At 38.8% G+C, this 15,677-nt stretch overlaps 1 protein-coding gene across 2 annotated transcripts in view; it reads left to right on the top strand.

Annotated features, from left to right (window-relative positions):
• The window catches only part of BRINP3 (bone morphogenetic protein/retinoic acid inducible neural-specific 3), a 497,054-nt gene that overhangs the window by 65,327 nt on the left and 416,050 nt on the right, over nucleotides 1–15,677 (top strand). The gene's annotated exons all lie outside the window — the stretch shown is intronic.

Genomic DNA, 15,677 nt, shown 5'->3' with positions numbered 1-15,677 from the left:
TTGCCATACATAATTGCATTTTTTTTTCTTGTGTAGAGGACTTTTAAAATGTACTCTTCTTAACAACTTTTAAATATATGATACAGTTGTGGTGGCATTAGTGGTAAAGAACCTGCTTGTCAGTTCAGAGATGTAAGAGATGTAAGTTTGATTCCTGGGTTGGGAAGACCCACTGGAGGAGGAAATGGCAACCCACACCATAATTCTTGCCTGGAGAAGTCCACGGACAGAGAAGCCTGGTGGGCTACAGTCCAGGGGGTGGCAAAGAGTTGGGCACAGCTGAAGTGACTTAGCATGTATGAAGACATTCTAAATTATAGTCACCATGCTCTGCATTATTTCCTTCAGACTTATTTATTTTATAATTGGAAATGTGTACCTTTTGACTTCCTTCTCTCATTTTGCCCCCAATCGTCCAGCCCTCTAGAAATTATCAGCCTATTTTCTGTATCTGTGAGTTTGGCTTTGTTTGTCTTTTACATTCCACATATAAATGAAATCACATTTGACACTTGTCTTCCTCTGCCTTCAGAGTTATCCATGTTGTTTCAAATGACAAGATTTTTTTCTTTTTATGGCTGAATAATATCCCATTGCCTGTCTGTTTCATGTCTTCTTTATCCAGTCGTCTATTGATGGGTACTTAGAACAACAGGGAAAGGATTGTGTCTTCAGTATGTGGGGTTGGGAAAATTGGATAGTCACATACAAAATAAAGTCATACTATAATAAAAATTAACTCAAATGGAGTAAAAACTTGAATGTAAGACCTCTAATAATACAATTCTGACAATATTGATCCCCTACTCTCCCTGACTATATTGTTCTTCATACAAAAACTCTGCCTTCCATTTTAAAATGCTCTTCTGCCAACATCAGGTTGTTTTCTTTCTTTTTTTTTTTTTTTTTTACACAACAATAACAAATACAGTTTATTTTGGTTTATATCACTCCAGATTTTTCAGGGTATCTACACATTTTTTGTTTTAACTATGGGATTATATTGCACACACTGCTGAACTTTTTTCCTATCTTAATCCGTATTCAACATCTGTTCATTTTAATACATATAAATCTACTCCACACTCTGCCAGGAGATGGCTATATTCATTAGCTTGATTGCGGCAATGGTTTCATGGGTATCTACACATGTCAAAACTCAAATCGTACTCTTTAAATGCATGTGGTTTACTGTACATCAGTCATATCTCAATAAGATTGGGAAAATATTATGCCTTAAATCTCTTTTACTGATTTCCCCCACTTAACACTACATCCATGCTGTTGTATGTACACCTAACAAATAATTTCTCCGTGATGTGTAGAATTCCAAGGTCAGCCTCCATCATAGTTCACTAACTCATTTTTGCTTCCTGCTCACCTATGCCATGAACAAGACTATCATAAATAATCTCCACCTTGTCTTCTTATATACCTGACCAAGCTTTCTTTAAAACATATTTCAGGGAATAAGATTGCTGAACTTTCTGCCAATACATCCTTATTTTTACTGAAAACTGCCTGCTTATTGTTTATTTTAGAGAAGAGCTGAGCAAGTTTCCATCCCATTCCAGCTGGGCATGAGAGTTCCCAGTCTCTTCACTTGGATTTCGGACCCTTCACGCTCTAACAGGACAGAGGGCAGGGGCGTCAGTTCTTGGTCACCCCTCATCTCCCCACTTCCCTGCATTCTATTTGACATTTACTTCATTTGCTGTGTGCTTAGTCACTCAGTCATGTCTGACTCTTTGCAAACCTTTGGACTGCAGCCCACCAGGCTCCTCTGTCCATGGGATTTCCCAGGCAAGAGTACTGGAGTGGGCTGCCATTTCCTCCTTCAAGGGATCTTCCTGACCCAATGGTCGACCCCATGTCTCCTACGTCTTCTGAGTTGCAGGTGGATTCTTTATCTGCTGGGCAATACGGGAAGTCCTATTTGAAGAGATTTGAAGCATCCATGGACCCGCAAGCCACGGGGCCGGGGGCTTGGGCCTCTGTGGTTCGTGACTTGTCCTGGACCAAAGACGTCTCTGACAACCTGTGAGGATGGACGGCCCATGAAGATGCTCTGAGAAAGGGGACACAGGTTTGATCCTTGATCCGGGCAGATCCCACATGCAGAACAACTAAGCCCGTGTACCACAACTATGGAACCTACATCTAGTGCACACAAGCCGCAGCTACTGATCCCACGCACCTCAAGCACTGAAGCCTGCACCCCAGATCCCTGCTCCACAACAAGAGAAGACACAGCACCGCAGCTAGAGAGCAGCTCCTGCTCGCTGAAACTAGACAAAGTCAGGGCAGCAGTAAAGACCCAGCTCAGCCAAAAATAAGGTCCTGCTTGATTATATCAACAAATCATCGCCATTGGGCTTCCTAAAAGAAAAGCGGTAGTACGAGTAAAATCCACCTGCCAATGCAGGAGACACAAGAGATGCAGGTTCGGTCCTTGGATTGGGAAGATCCCCTGGAGGAGGGCACAGCAACCCATTCCAGTATTCTTGCCTGGAGAACCCGTGGACGGAGGAGCCTGGCGGGCTACACTTCATACGGTTGCAAAGAGTGATGTGACTGAGCACACACACGCATGTCTCTGCCAAGCTCCCTGCTGGTGTGAAATACTGAACTCCAGATTTTAAAAATTTATTTAGGGGCAAGAGAATTAAAATGTAGGGCTTCCCTGGTGGCTTGGATGGTAAGGAATCTGCCTGCAGTGCAGGAGACCCAGGTTTGATCTCTGGGTCAGTGGGGTCCCTGGAGAAGGGAATGGCCACTCGCTCCGGTATTCTTGGAGAATTCCATGGACAGAGGAGCCTGGCTGGATGACAGTCCATGGGTTCGCAAAGAGTCAGATACAACTGAGTGACAAACACTTTCTAACACAAAAGAACTAAAGAGGAAGGAGCAAGGAGAAAAGAGATGATACAGGTAGCAATGGGACAGGGTGGAAGAGAGAAGACTATCATGGATTTTCCTGGGGTCCCCACCCAGTCAGTTTTCCAAGCAGCTTGAGGAGCAGCCGGGAGTGAATGAGGGCTGCGTGCCACATATTCTGAGCTTGGTGCCACGTATTACGGACTGGGGGCCACATATTGTGGGCTGGGGGGCCACGTGGCAGAAACAGTCCCATTGAGTCATGGGACGCACAGCCTCATTGCTTTGTAAAGCTTGGTGTGAGGAGTATTTTTGTTTTTTACAGCCCAGCTGTCTGTGTAATGACTTCCTTCCCTCGGCCTTGTTCACTGAGGTGTCCCTGGGTGACCAGCTGAGTCACCACATTCCTTGCAGCTTAAAACACTGGCCCAAGCACAGGGGCCTGGCTCCTTCATGTAGGTGGGACCTTTGAAGTCTGCTGGAGAGTGCGGAAAGACAGGCTACAGAGCTCCCATCTCTCACCTGTACCTCTCCCCCAAAACATGGTTTAAAAAGCAAGTGAAAATAGAAAGTCCATCTGTTAAACACTACGGAATGGCCACAGCCTGAAAAAAAATTATTTATCAGCAAACATGAAGTCATATCAGGTTGTTTTCTAAGCTATGAAATCTCTGAATGGATATAGAAAGACTAGGAAATGGCAGTACTTATGATTTTGAGTGACTAGAAAATAATAACCATGAATGTATTTTGTGTTGGCCTCAATACTTTGACTGTGTAACAGCACATTCCAGAATACAGTGAATATGTACAGTACAATTTAAGATCAAGTTTAAGACTCAAGTATGTTACATGTACGCAAGTTGTCTTTCATGGAAAAAGGCAGGAGCCACATATGTAAAATCTATAATAAACTGGATTTATTTATCTGGATTTATAATCCAAACAATAGATTTCACTATACCTACTAAAAAAATGAAAATGCTGTATATGGAATGCTTACCAACCAAGAAGCTAAATATAACAATATTCAGGGTGCAGATCTATAAAAGGACAGGTTGTGAGCAACACTGAAACTAGGTTAACACAAACTGACTCCACATTGTTCAAAAGTGGATGACAGTAATACAAATTGATAAAATTATTTTTAGAGACATGAAAACTGCCATAATAATACTAATAAATAAGATCTTTATGTCTGGCACAAGTGGCAAGAGCTATATGTGCATATGCTTTGTTTCTTGGTTGGAAAAGTTGAGAGCAATACATGAATTCAAAAGTTTGACAAATTCATTCATGAATAGGAAAATATCAAAAGGCAATATTTCATTCTTTTTTAATGATTTTATCTTTAAAATGTTTTAAGTTATGTTGTATTGGATGCATAAATATAAAGTATAAATAAAACTTAAGTTGAAAGAATTGGCAATATTTTTCTTGTCAACTTACCAAATATGTAAAAGTACAATAAATTTTTGCATGGTAAGAGTCATTGATCTATCTGATGCCAGTTTATAATATTTATGGAGGGAAAATTTTACACTATTAAATAGAAGATTTAAATATTTATTATGTTTGGTCAGTGCTCTGTCACAAAGAACTCAAGTCAAGGCAGTGAATTTAGATGCCTTAGCAAAATGCTGGTCTTACTACAGAAATGTGGAATAATTTGTCGATTTTGTTGATGACAGTGAATTGAAACAAACATTCCCATTGTAAAAGGGAAAAATTCAGCATTCAGAAATGAAGAGGTGAACCCCCACACAAGAGTATGAAGCAACATTTAACCCGTTGTGACTAGATTTGGTGCTCTAAGGACACCCCATCCAGGGTCATGATGCCTCAGATCCCACCTTTCAGAGAGCTGGAACTGACCAAAGCGTAAAGAGTTGCTCATCTGAAAAACCAATATGATGGGCTGCTGCTGCTGCTGCTAAGTCACTTCAGTTGTGTCCAACTCTGTGCGACCCCATAGACGGCAGCCCACCAGGCTCCCCGGTCCCTGGGATTCTCCAGGCAAGAACACTGGAGTGGGTTGCCATTTCCTTCTCCAATGCATGAAAGTGAAAAGTGAAAGTGAAATCGCTCAGTCGTGTCCGACTCTTAGTGACCCCATGGACTGCAGCCTACCAGGCTCCTCCATCCATGGGATTTCCCAGGCAAGAGTACTGGAGTGGGGTGCCATTGCCTTCTCTGATATGATGGGCTAGTGGTCTAGAAAATCTCCTTTTCTCCCTTCCAGAGAGAAGACAATAGAAACGTGCTGCCTACCTGAGCCACAGTTGAAAATTGGTCACTTTTCCAAAGCCAGATTAAAAACCTCTAATGAATGTTTCAAAACACAAAGTAATACATTGAAAAGGGTAATGCTCTAGTAGTTTAAGTTTTTCTATGAAAGTTAGTTTTTACAAATGATGTATGTCAAAAAGATTTTTAATATCGAAAGCTATTTGTCAAAAATGGCAAACCTAAAATACAAGCTTAACTAAAAATACTCAAAATGCTCTTTAGTTTTTGAATGAGTTTCAAGAATTTAAATTAATTTTTTCCCGCATCGCACTTCCCCAGCACTAGACTTCAGCTCTTATTTCTGAAGACTAGACTTAGAATTTGTGTTATTTATGGTGGGGTGTAAATCACTCATAAATTCTAGAAATCCTACAGGTGCTCTGGTTTTCACTGTGTTTCTAGTCGCCGATCTTATCGGGGAATGTTTATAGTGAATTTGCAGCATGTGTTCTGAATGTGTCATTTTTCATGTTGATTCCTCTACAGCAGGTGTCATTTTTCAGTGACAGTTAGTTTTATGGTTTCTGAAGGCTTAAATAATTTAATAATATAGGATCTAATTTTCCGGTGTCTTTTCTGAGATTCATAAAAACCTGAGCAATATGATCTTCCAGTTATAGATTATTTAATATATTCAAAATGTATCCATCTCTATACTGACAATCACTTGTTAACTTGATTCGGAGAAGAGCAAAAGCACACATTCACTTTTATCACCCTGGTCACAGTTAAGGTTTGCACGCATAGTTCTAAACTTCACACATTGTCTTAGTTAATTCTCAGATAACACCATGGGTTAAGTACTGCTATGATTTTCACTGTGCAGATTAGAAGGCTCAGATGTAAAACTGTTAACTAACTCACCCCAGGCCACAGGAATTATCAGGGCTGGGACATAAATCCAGTCATCTGATAAGATGTCAGGGCTACCTTGGGAAATGTGGACAGGAAAATCGGTGCTGGATAGATAATTCATTGAATAGTCTGAAAGAGATAAAGGGCAAAATGGCTTTTAAAATTGGGAAGAATAAGGAAATCATGTAGAAAACATCCATGAAAAAAACACAAATGAGTAACAAAAGTAGGAACTGGGACTTTATGGAATTTAATATTGGGAACCCCTTTTGACTCTTTCACAAACTACCTTGTGTGTTTTTCAGATGAGGAAACTGAAGCTCAGGGAAGTTAAACAATTTGTCTGAGGACTCTGAATGTATCGATACTACTGCCAGGATTAAACCTACATACTGTGGGACTGACATATATACACTGCTATATATAAAACAGATAGCTAATAAGAACCCACTGTATAGCACAGGAAACTCTACTCAATATTCTGTAATGACCTATATGGGAATAGAATGCTTTAAAGAGTGGATATATATGTGTAAGCTGCTGCTGCTGCTGCTAAGTCGCTTCAGTCGTGTCCGACTCTGTGCGACCCCATAGACGGCAGCCCACGAGGCTCCCCTGTCCCTGGGATTCTCCAGGCAAGAACACTGGAGTGGGTGGTCATTTCCTTCTCCAATGCATGAAAGTGAAAAGTGAAAGTGAAGTCGCTGAGTCTTGTCCGACTCTTAGCGACCCCATTAACTGCGGCCCATCTGGCTCCTCCGTCCATGGGATTTTCCAGGCAAGAGTGCTGGAGTAGGTTGCCACTGCCTTCTCCAATATATGTGTGTGATTCACTTTTCTGTTGATCAGAAACTAACACAGCATTGTAAATCAACTATTTCAAATAAAAAGTAATTACAAAACCCTACATATCATGTTAGCGACTATATGTCTATAGAAAGTTCTCAAAAATTATGCATTTTTAAAAAGAGTGTAATAGCTATTGTTTGTAAGTCTGAGTAACATATCTTGTAGTTGATTCTTACTTTGTAAAAATTTCACTACTTTGAACTCAGAATTGGTGATTATGATGGTAGTACTTTCTTTTCTTGAAACTAATTTAATTCTGTGTGTGTTTGAAGATTCAGTATAATTACCATTGTGTGGAATTTTGGATTAATCTGATACTTTACGCTCGGAAATGACATCTAAATGTTAGCTCAAGTTTTAGAAACAATTTTTTTAAATTATTAAATCTTTTGTCTTATAAACAATCAATATTTTTTCTTGAATGACTTTAGCATTTGCCTTGTAATGGAATTTCATATTTTATTATGTTTAAGCAAGCTAGAAACATCTCTCATTTTGATTATTGGAAAACTGAACTTTTTTTTATGATTGTAAATCTAGCAGTATCTAAGATGCTAAAGATGACATTACTTAAAAAATATTCTGCATATTTATATCAGCATCTTAGATTTTACTGTCTTTAACACTTTACATGGTTCAAACCTAAAAGTCAAGATACCATTGAATAAATAAAAAGCTAAATGTTTAGGTGGTTTATTTCTCCGATTATGAAATGTGAAGTTATCTGCATTATTTTTGACATAAAAACCAAACAAAGAGACAAATTAGACATATATTCTGAAAATTTATGTTCTCCAAATTCTACAAACCACATACACACACAAACTTTTGTTCTGAGTCTTCATATGTTTATTAAATCATAAAAGCAAGGACATAAAAACTTACAAAATTTTAGATAAATGCTGTCATAAGCAACTTACATTTTTTAAAATGCAGTAATGTGCATATTCTGATTTAAATGAAGAACAAGTTGTTTTTGTGGTTAACACATGAAGACATAATAAAAATGTGTATATTTTTCAAAATGTCTTAGAACCATTATATCATTATTCAAAAGTTTTATGTGACTATTTTAACAAATATTACCTTTAATAGTTCAGTGTATAAAATGATAAGCGAATTACACAGTAAGAAAATTCTTGTTGAAGCAACTTTTTAAAATAATAATCGTGTTTAAAAAGTATTTTCATTACACTTACCAAGAAAGTGCTGGTTGTTCAGTCCTGTCTGACTCTTTGCGACCCCATGGACTCTACAGTGCATGGAGAATTCTCCAGGCCAGAATACTGGAGTGGGTAGCCTTTTCCTTCTCCAGGGGATCTTCCCAACCCAGTGATTAAACCCAGGTCTCCTGCATTGTAGGCAGATTCTTTACCAGCTGAGCCACAAGGGAAGCCCAAGAATACTGGAGTGGGTAGCCTATCCCTTCTCCAGTGGGTCTTCCAACCCAGGAAGCAAACCAGGGTCTTCTGCATTGCAGGTGGATTCATTACCAACTGAGCTATCAGGGAAGCCTCCACTTATCATGACTTTCCATTCTTTCTAATATTTTCCAGATATAATATTTAAATAAATGTCATTTAAAGTGCCAATATTTACATAACCACATTGCCATACTTTATTCTAAGTTCTTAAATAACAAACAATATATTAAGATAAAATATAGAACACTATAAATAAGTATATATGTATATTGAAAGCCTCTTCATCTACTCATTATGTGACTCAGTTGGTAAAGAATCCGCCTGCAATATAGGAGAGCTAGGTTCAAACCCTGGGTTGGGAAGATCCCCTGGAGAAGGAAATGGCAACCACTCCAGTATACTTGCCTGGAGAATCCCATGGGCAGAGGAGCCTGGCGGGCTACAGTCCATGACATCAAAAAGAGTTGGCCGCAACTTAGCTACTAAAGCACCACCACCAGAAGAAATTCTGGTTTCATGTTTTATATGTATATATTATATTCACAGTGGGGAAAAAGCAAAGACAAAAATATCTTTCCTTATGAATCCTACATTCTATTAAGGGTAACCAATGGGTCTTCCTCAGTGGCTTTAATGGTAAAGAATCTGCCTACAACGTAGAAGCCACAGGAGATGTGGGTTCAATCCCTGGTTTTAGAATATCACCTGGAGGAGGCCATGGAAACTGACTTCAGTATTCTTGCCTGGAGAATCCCATGGACAAAGGTGCCTGGTGGGCTTCCGTCCATAGGGTCCCAAGGAGTCAGACATGACTGAAATGAATTAGCATGCACATATGCACAGTAACCAATGAGTAAATCAGTTCAGTTGCTCAGTCATGTCCAACTCTCTGTGACTGCATGGACTGCAGCATGCCAGGCTTCCCTGTCCATCACTAACTCCAAGAGCTTGCTCAAACTCATGTCCATTGAGTCAGTGATGACATCCAACAATCTCATCCTCTGTCATCACCTGTATCAGGGTCTTTTCCAGTGAGTCAGTTCTTTGCATCAGGTGGCCAAAATATTGGAGTTTCAGCTTCAGCATCAGTCCTTCCAATGAATATTCAGGATTGACTGGTGTGATCTCCTTGCAGTCCAAGGGACTCTCAAGAGTCTTCTCCAATACCACAGTTCAAAAGCACCAATTCTTCAGCGCTTAGCTTTCTTTATGGTCCAACTCTCACATATGTACATGGCTACTGGGAAGACCGTAACTTTGACTAGATGGACTTTTGTTGAGAAAGTAACGTCTTTGCTTTTTAATACTCTGTCTAGGTTTGTCATAGCTTTTCTTCCATGGAGCAAGCATCTTTTATTTCATGACTGCAGTCACCACCTGCAGTGATTTTGGAGCCCAAGAAAGTAAAGAGTGTCACTGTTTCCATTGTTTTCCATCTATTTGCCATGAAATAATGGGACAAGATGCCATGATCTTAGTTTTTTGAATGTTCAATTTTAAGCCAGCTTTTTCACTCTCCTCTTTCACTTTCATCAAGAGTCTCTTTAGTTCCTCTTCACTTTCTGCCGTAAGTGGTATCATCTGAGGTTATTGATATTTCTCCTGGAAATGTTGATTCCAACTTGTGCTTCATCCAGCCTGGTATTTCACATGATGTACTCTGCATATATAGGAATTCCCTGGTGGCTCAGACGGTAAAAGTGTCTGCCTGCAGTGCGGGAGATCCAGGTTCGATCCCCGGGCCAGGAAGATCCCCTGGAGAAGGAAATGGCAACCCATTCCAGTACTCTTGCCTAGAAAATTCTATGGATAGAGGAGCCTGGTGGGGTATAGTCCATGGGGTCACAAAGAGTCGGACATGACTGAGCAACTTCACTTCACTTTACTCTGCATATAAGTTAAATAAGCAGGGTGCTAACATTCAGCCTTGATATACATCTTAATCAATTTTGGAACAGTCTGTTTTTACATGTACAATTCTAACTGTTGCTTCTTGACCTGCATGCAAGGAGGTAGGTAAGGTGGTCTGGTATTCCCATGTCTTTAGGAATATTCCCAAGTTTGTTGTGATCCACACAGCTAAAGGCTTTGGCATAGTCAATAAAGCAGAAGTAGATATTTTTCTGGAACTCTTGCTTTTTCAATGATCCAGTGGATGTTGGCAATTTGATTGCTGGATTCTCTGCCTTTTCTAAATCCAGCCTGAATATCCTGAAGTTCTTGTTTCACATACTGTTGTAGCCTAGCTTGGAGAATTTTTAGCATTAATTTACTAGCGTGTGAGATGAGTGCAATTGTGTAGTAGTTTGAATATTTTTGGCATTGCCTTTTGTTGGGATTGGAATGAAAACGGACCCTTTCCAGTCCTGTGCCCACTGCTGAGTTTTCCAAATCTGATGGCATATTGAATGCAGCATCATCTTTTAGGATTTGAAATAGCTCAGCTGGAATTCCATCACCTCCACTAGCTTTGTTCACAGTGATGTTTCCTAAGCCTCACTTGACTTCACACTCCAGGATGTCTGGCTCTAGGTGAGGAGTCACACCATCGTGGTTATCTGGGTCATTGAAATCTTTTTTGTATAGTTCTTCTGTGTATTCTTGCCACCTCTACTTAATATCTTCTGCTTCTGTTAGGTCTATTCCATTTCTGTCTTTTATTGTGCCCATTTTGCATGAAATATTTTCTTGAAGAGACCTCTAGTCTTCCCCATTCTGTTGTTTTCTTCTATTTTTTCGCATTGATAACTTAGGAAGATTTTCTTATCTCTCCTTGATATTCTTTGGAATTCTGCATTCAGATGGGTATATTGTCCCTGATCAGGGATAGAACCCAGGCCACCTGCATTGGGAGTGCAGAATCTTAGGTGGTCCCATGCCTAGGGTATAGGCATGTATGTGTGTGTTGGAGTCAGGTTTTGAAATTTAACTGGATGGTCAGAAAATAATTCATTAAGAAAGCATATAGAAATTGAAGTGAAGAAGTGAAGTCGCTCAGTCATTTCCAACTCTTTGCGACCCCATGGACTGTAGCCCACCAGGCTCCTCCATCCATGGGATTCTCCAGGCAAGAATACTGGAGTGGGTTGCCATTTCCTTCTCCAGGATAGAAATTGAAAAAGTTTTATATCATACCTCCACTTTGTTCTTAGAGATACATTAGTTAACTTACTGGCAACCATATTCATTAATCCAGCCACACATGATAATCTACCCAAAGTAAGTAATACTTGTATATACATTTATATAGTGATGCATGTCAATTATTTTTCAATAGAAGTGGAGAAAAAAGTGGAGAGAAGTTTGGGATGTATATCAATTGCTTATTATTTTCAAGAAGTAAATATTTAATTTCATCTCACAGTTTGAATGTAGAAGTATTTTGTGGGGTTGGGTGTTTTTAGAAAATGTGTGTTGACCCCAATATGGGACTAAAATTCAGTGTATCATCAAAAGAAGTAAAGTATTATCTCAATAGCCTACATAGTTTTGCTTGTGTTACGCCTCCAAGCATCTTTCTCATGCAATTCATCTTTTAGTCCTGCCAAGCTTGACTCTCAGGTGTCTTATTCTATTCAAAATATCAGTGTTCTGCTCAGAAATCTCTTTGTGACCCACACTTTTATATGAATAGAAATGTCAAGAAAACATTAGAATTCTAGTCATTTCTCATAAGAATTTTGAAAATAAAATATAAACATTACTCAACAATATTTAAAATATTGTGAAAACCTTGCAGGCTGTTGTGATAGTCACAATGCACAGAAACATCAAATGGAGCAGATCAGTCTATAAGAATCCTAAAGAGACTGTAGAAAGTTTTCTGTGAGGATCAGTTGAGAGTATGAGAACTTTTGCAGAAAGTTCAAAGACTTTCTGCAAAATACAAAGGCTACAGAATATGGGCATAGTGATTTTAGTCATCATGATATCTTAATGATTAGAACATCCCCTTTATGGTGTGGGAAGTCTAAACAGAACAAAATGATATTTATTTATGTAATCACATATGCAACTAATTTCAAGAAATAGAGGTCAAATTTATACCATACAGAATCAGTTACTTTTCATAAATATCACATATTATTATAGTCATATGATCTCCTCTAGTCTGACATATATACATACACACACATATATGCATACAAATATGAGTGAATATGACTCCTCAGCCAGTCAGTCATATATGATTCTTTGTGACCCCATTAGAATGTAGACTCCTCTGTCCAAAGAATTTTCCAGACAAGAATACTGGAGTCGGTTGCAATTTCCTCCTCTAGGGGATCTTCCCTACCCAGGGGTTGAACCTGTGTCCTTTGAGTCTCCGGCACTGGCAGGCAGATTCTTTACCACTGCGCCCACTGGAAGGCCCTGTATATATACAGTAATGATATGTTTCTACACAAGATTGAATCAAATCATGTATAGGTTCATTTTCAGTATCACCTAAAACATACATCTTCAACAGTTCATCCATCACAGATTGTTGAAAGAATCTGCTAAAAATCAGGGTTTCCTTAAAAGCTTCGTTGCCCTTCATACCACTTCTTATTCAAGTATCCTTTACTATAAGGAAAAAAAAAATCTTGTTTAAGTACCCTTTACTATAGACTGCTCAGTACTGTAATATTTCAATTGCATCCAGTCCACAAAACAAGACATGTTTGATGAAAAAATTCACAACTGTTAGGAGTGCATATGAAAGAAATCTAGTAATTAGCAGTTTATTGGATTGCAATATAAATTTTTTATTTTTAATTGCAGTTAGCCTTAAGTGAAAGGTTCGTGCAGTTGTCAGTAGAATAGCTGGTACCAAGATGATATTTGTGTCATCCTTTTCCTACTAAGTGATATCATACAACTATTCTATCTGCTAACGTCTCAAGGGCAGGACACTATTCCCTTTTCACTCAAGAGGTTGCACCAAAAAGCTTGTTCTGACCTCTTTCTGGTAACTAAAATTGAAACCTTTACGTGGTGGAAGAACTAAAATTCCTATGCAAATATGTCTTTTGCTAAAACTGTTGTTCTAGCTTGGCAGTCTATAAAATCTCAACGACCTGTGCTGGACCTTTGAATGAGATAGCTGCTGTTACCTGGGTGACAGGACATATGATGTTTCACTGTTAAAGAATAATAATAATTTTGCTACCAAAATGATGGTTTGATGACCTTTTCTACAGTTGGGGGACCAAAGTGGCTATTTTGCTAAATAGAAATTTGTCAAAACCTAACACTTCATTGAAATTGTGTAGGTAATTCATATGTTGCTTCCCTGGTGGCTCAGTGGTAAAGAATCCTCCTGCCAATTCAGGAGACATGGGTTGGATCCCTGGGCTGGGAAGATCCCCTGGAGAAGGAAATGACAGTCCATTCTAGTATTCTTGCCTGGGAAATCCCACGGACAGAGGATCCTGGTGGGCTATAGTCCATGGGGTCACAAGAGAGTTGGACATAATTTAGTGATTAAACACCAATAACAATAATTCATTTATTAATTAGAAATAGTTGGTCAGTTTGGTTAATCTAGGATTACAAATGGATAACACCATTTGATTTTATCCTGCTTTCATGTGGAAGGGCTTCCCTGTGTCTCAGATGATAATGAATCTGCCTGCATTTTAGGAGACAAGAGTTCAATCCTTGGGTTGAGAAGATCCCTTAGAAAAGGAAATCGCAACTCTCTCCAGCATTCTTGCCTGGAGAATCTCATGGACAGAGGAGCCTGGCTGGCCACAGTCCATGGGGTTGCAAAGAGTCAGACACGACAGAGTGACTAACACTTCCAGTCTCATGTGGAAGGTGAAAAGTCTGATCTAACTGCATGTGCTACTAAAGCTTTTCTTTTCTCTTTGGGAAGTCAGTTACTGCATCCTTCCAAGCTCTGATCATCTCTAACCTTTCTCACATGTGTCTTATACACCTGTTCAAGATGTACAGTTAGAGCTGGTAACACAAAGACTGTTGAGTGAGTGTGACATGTTGAGACAATTGAAAGCATCATGGTGGCCAAATGATTGACAGAGAGGTCAACTCCATGGATTGGAGAATTCTTGTGTGCCCATCATTACTTCAAGACACTGACACATGCTTCTTCTAGAAAAGCTTTAGTTGTTAAGACATTACCACCTGCAAAGCCATCTGTGTGCTTATTGAAGCTTATTTAAGATTCATATATAGATTTATTATAAAAATTTACTTTGGCCCCCAAATTTGGTTTGCTTGCAAACACATTATACAAACACAGCTGATATTTGTAAAACCTCTCAAGAGAAACAGCTTATTTCAAAAGTCAGAATGCTTTCAAGTGACATTTGCATATTGACCTGGAAAATTTTTTTCTAAATAGGCAATTTTTTTTCCTTGTAGCTCACAATTGGCCTATACCCCAGTACTTTGCATTAACTTTCTGTGTTTTGTGACCATTTTTCTCTTTCCTAGTTTCTTTGGAGCCTAAAATGTGTGTGTGTGTAAATGTATGTATACATACTTTTTAAGATTTAAGGCTCATACAGGGAAAATATGAAAATCTGTTTTTGTGTATATGTGCGTGTATGTGTGTGTTGCTGCTACTGCTAAGTCGCTTCAGTCGTGTCCGACTCTGTGCGACCCCACAGACGGCAGCCCACCAAGCTCCCCCGTCCCTGGGATTCTCCAGGCAATAACACTGGACTGGGTTGCTATTTCCTTCTCCAGTGCATGAAAGTGAAAAGTGAAAGGGAAGTCGCTCAGTCGTGTCCGACTCTTAGCGACCCCGTGGACTGCAGCCTACCAGGCTCCTCCGTCCATGGGATTTTCCAGGCAAGAGTACTGGAGTAGGGTGCCATTGCCTTCTCCGTGTGTGTGTGTAGGGTTTGCCATCTTTGTTCGCTTAGCATCAGATACCAAAATTTCATAAAAGTTATTTCTACATACAGTTTTATTTCAAATATCCATTCATTATGATAAAATATTTTTGAAGCTGCGTTTGGATGAAATAGTCATAAGTACTTGTATTACTAATCTTCAAACTCAATTATAAATATTGGTAAACACATTGTTATAACCAATGATTTAAACTTAAAATTCATATAAATTTTATATTTTGTCTCTTTGGAACAAAAATAATCAAAAGGAACCTACTGGGTTTAGTTGTCTCTATTAATTCAATAAGAAATTGGTGAGTATGTAATGACTGAATTTTTATTTCTGAGAATTAGTTTCAGTTTTGAGATGAATTTTAACTTTTTAAATATAATGCTGTCAAAACATGGTTTTATTCCTTTTTTCCTTTGATCATAAAGGAACTCAAGTAATTAGAATTTTCTAATATTTGAAGTTTCACTAAAGGATGGATGTTGATTTTAAAATTTCCTTTTTTTCTTAGATGAGCTAAATAGTCCA

The sequence above is a fragment of the Bison bison genome, unplaced genomic scaffold (assembly GCF_000754665.1).
Source record: "Bison bison bison isolate TAMUID 2011002044 unplaced genomic scaffold, Bison_UMD1.0 scf7180017864325, whole genome shotgun sequence".
Classification (NCBI taxonomy): domain Eukaryota; kingdom Metazoa; phylum Chordata; class Mammalia; order Artiodactyla; family Bovidae; genus Bison; species Bison bison.
The sequence above is the reverse complement of the archived record's forward strand: the minus strand, read 5'-3'. Positions and strand labels throughout refer to the sequence as shown.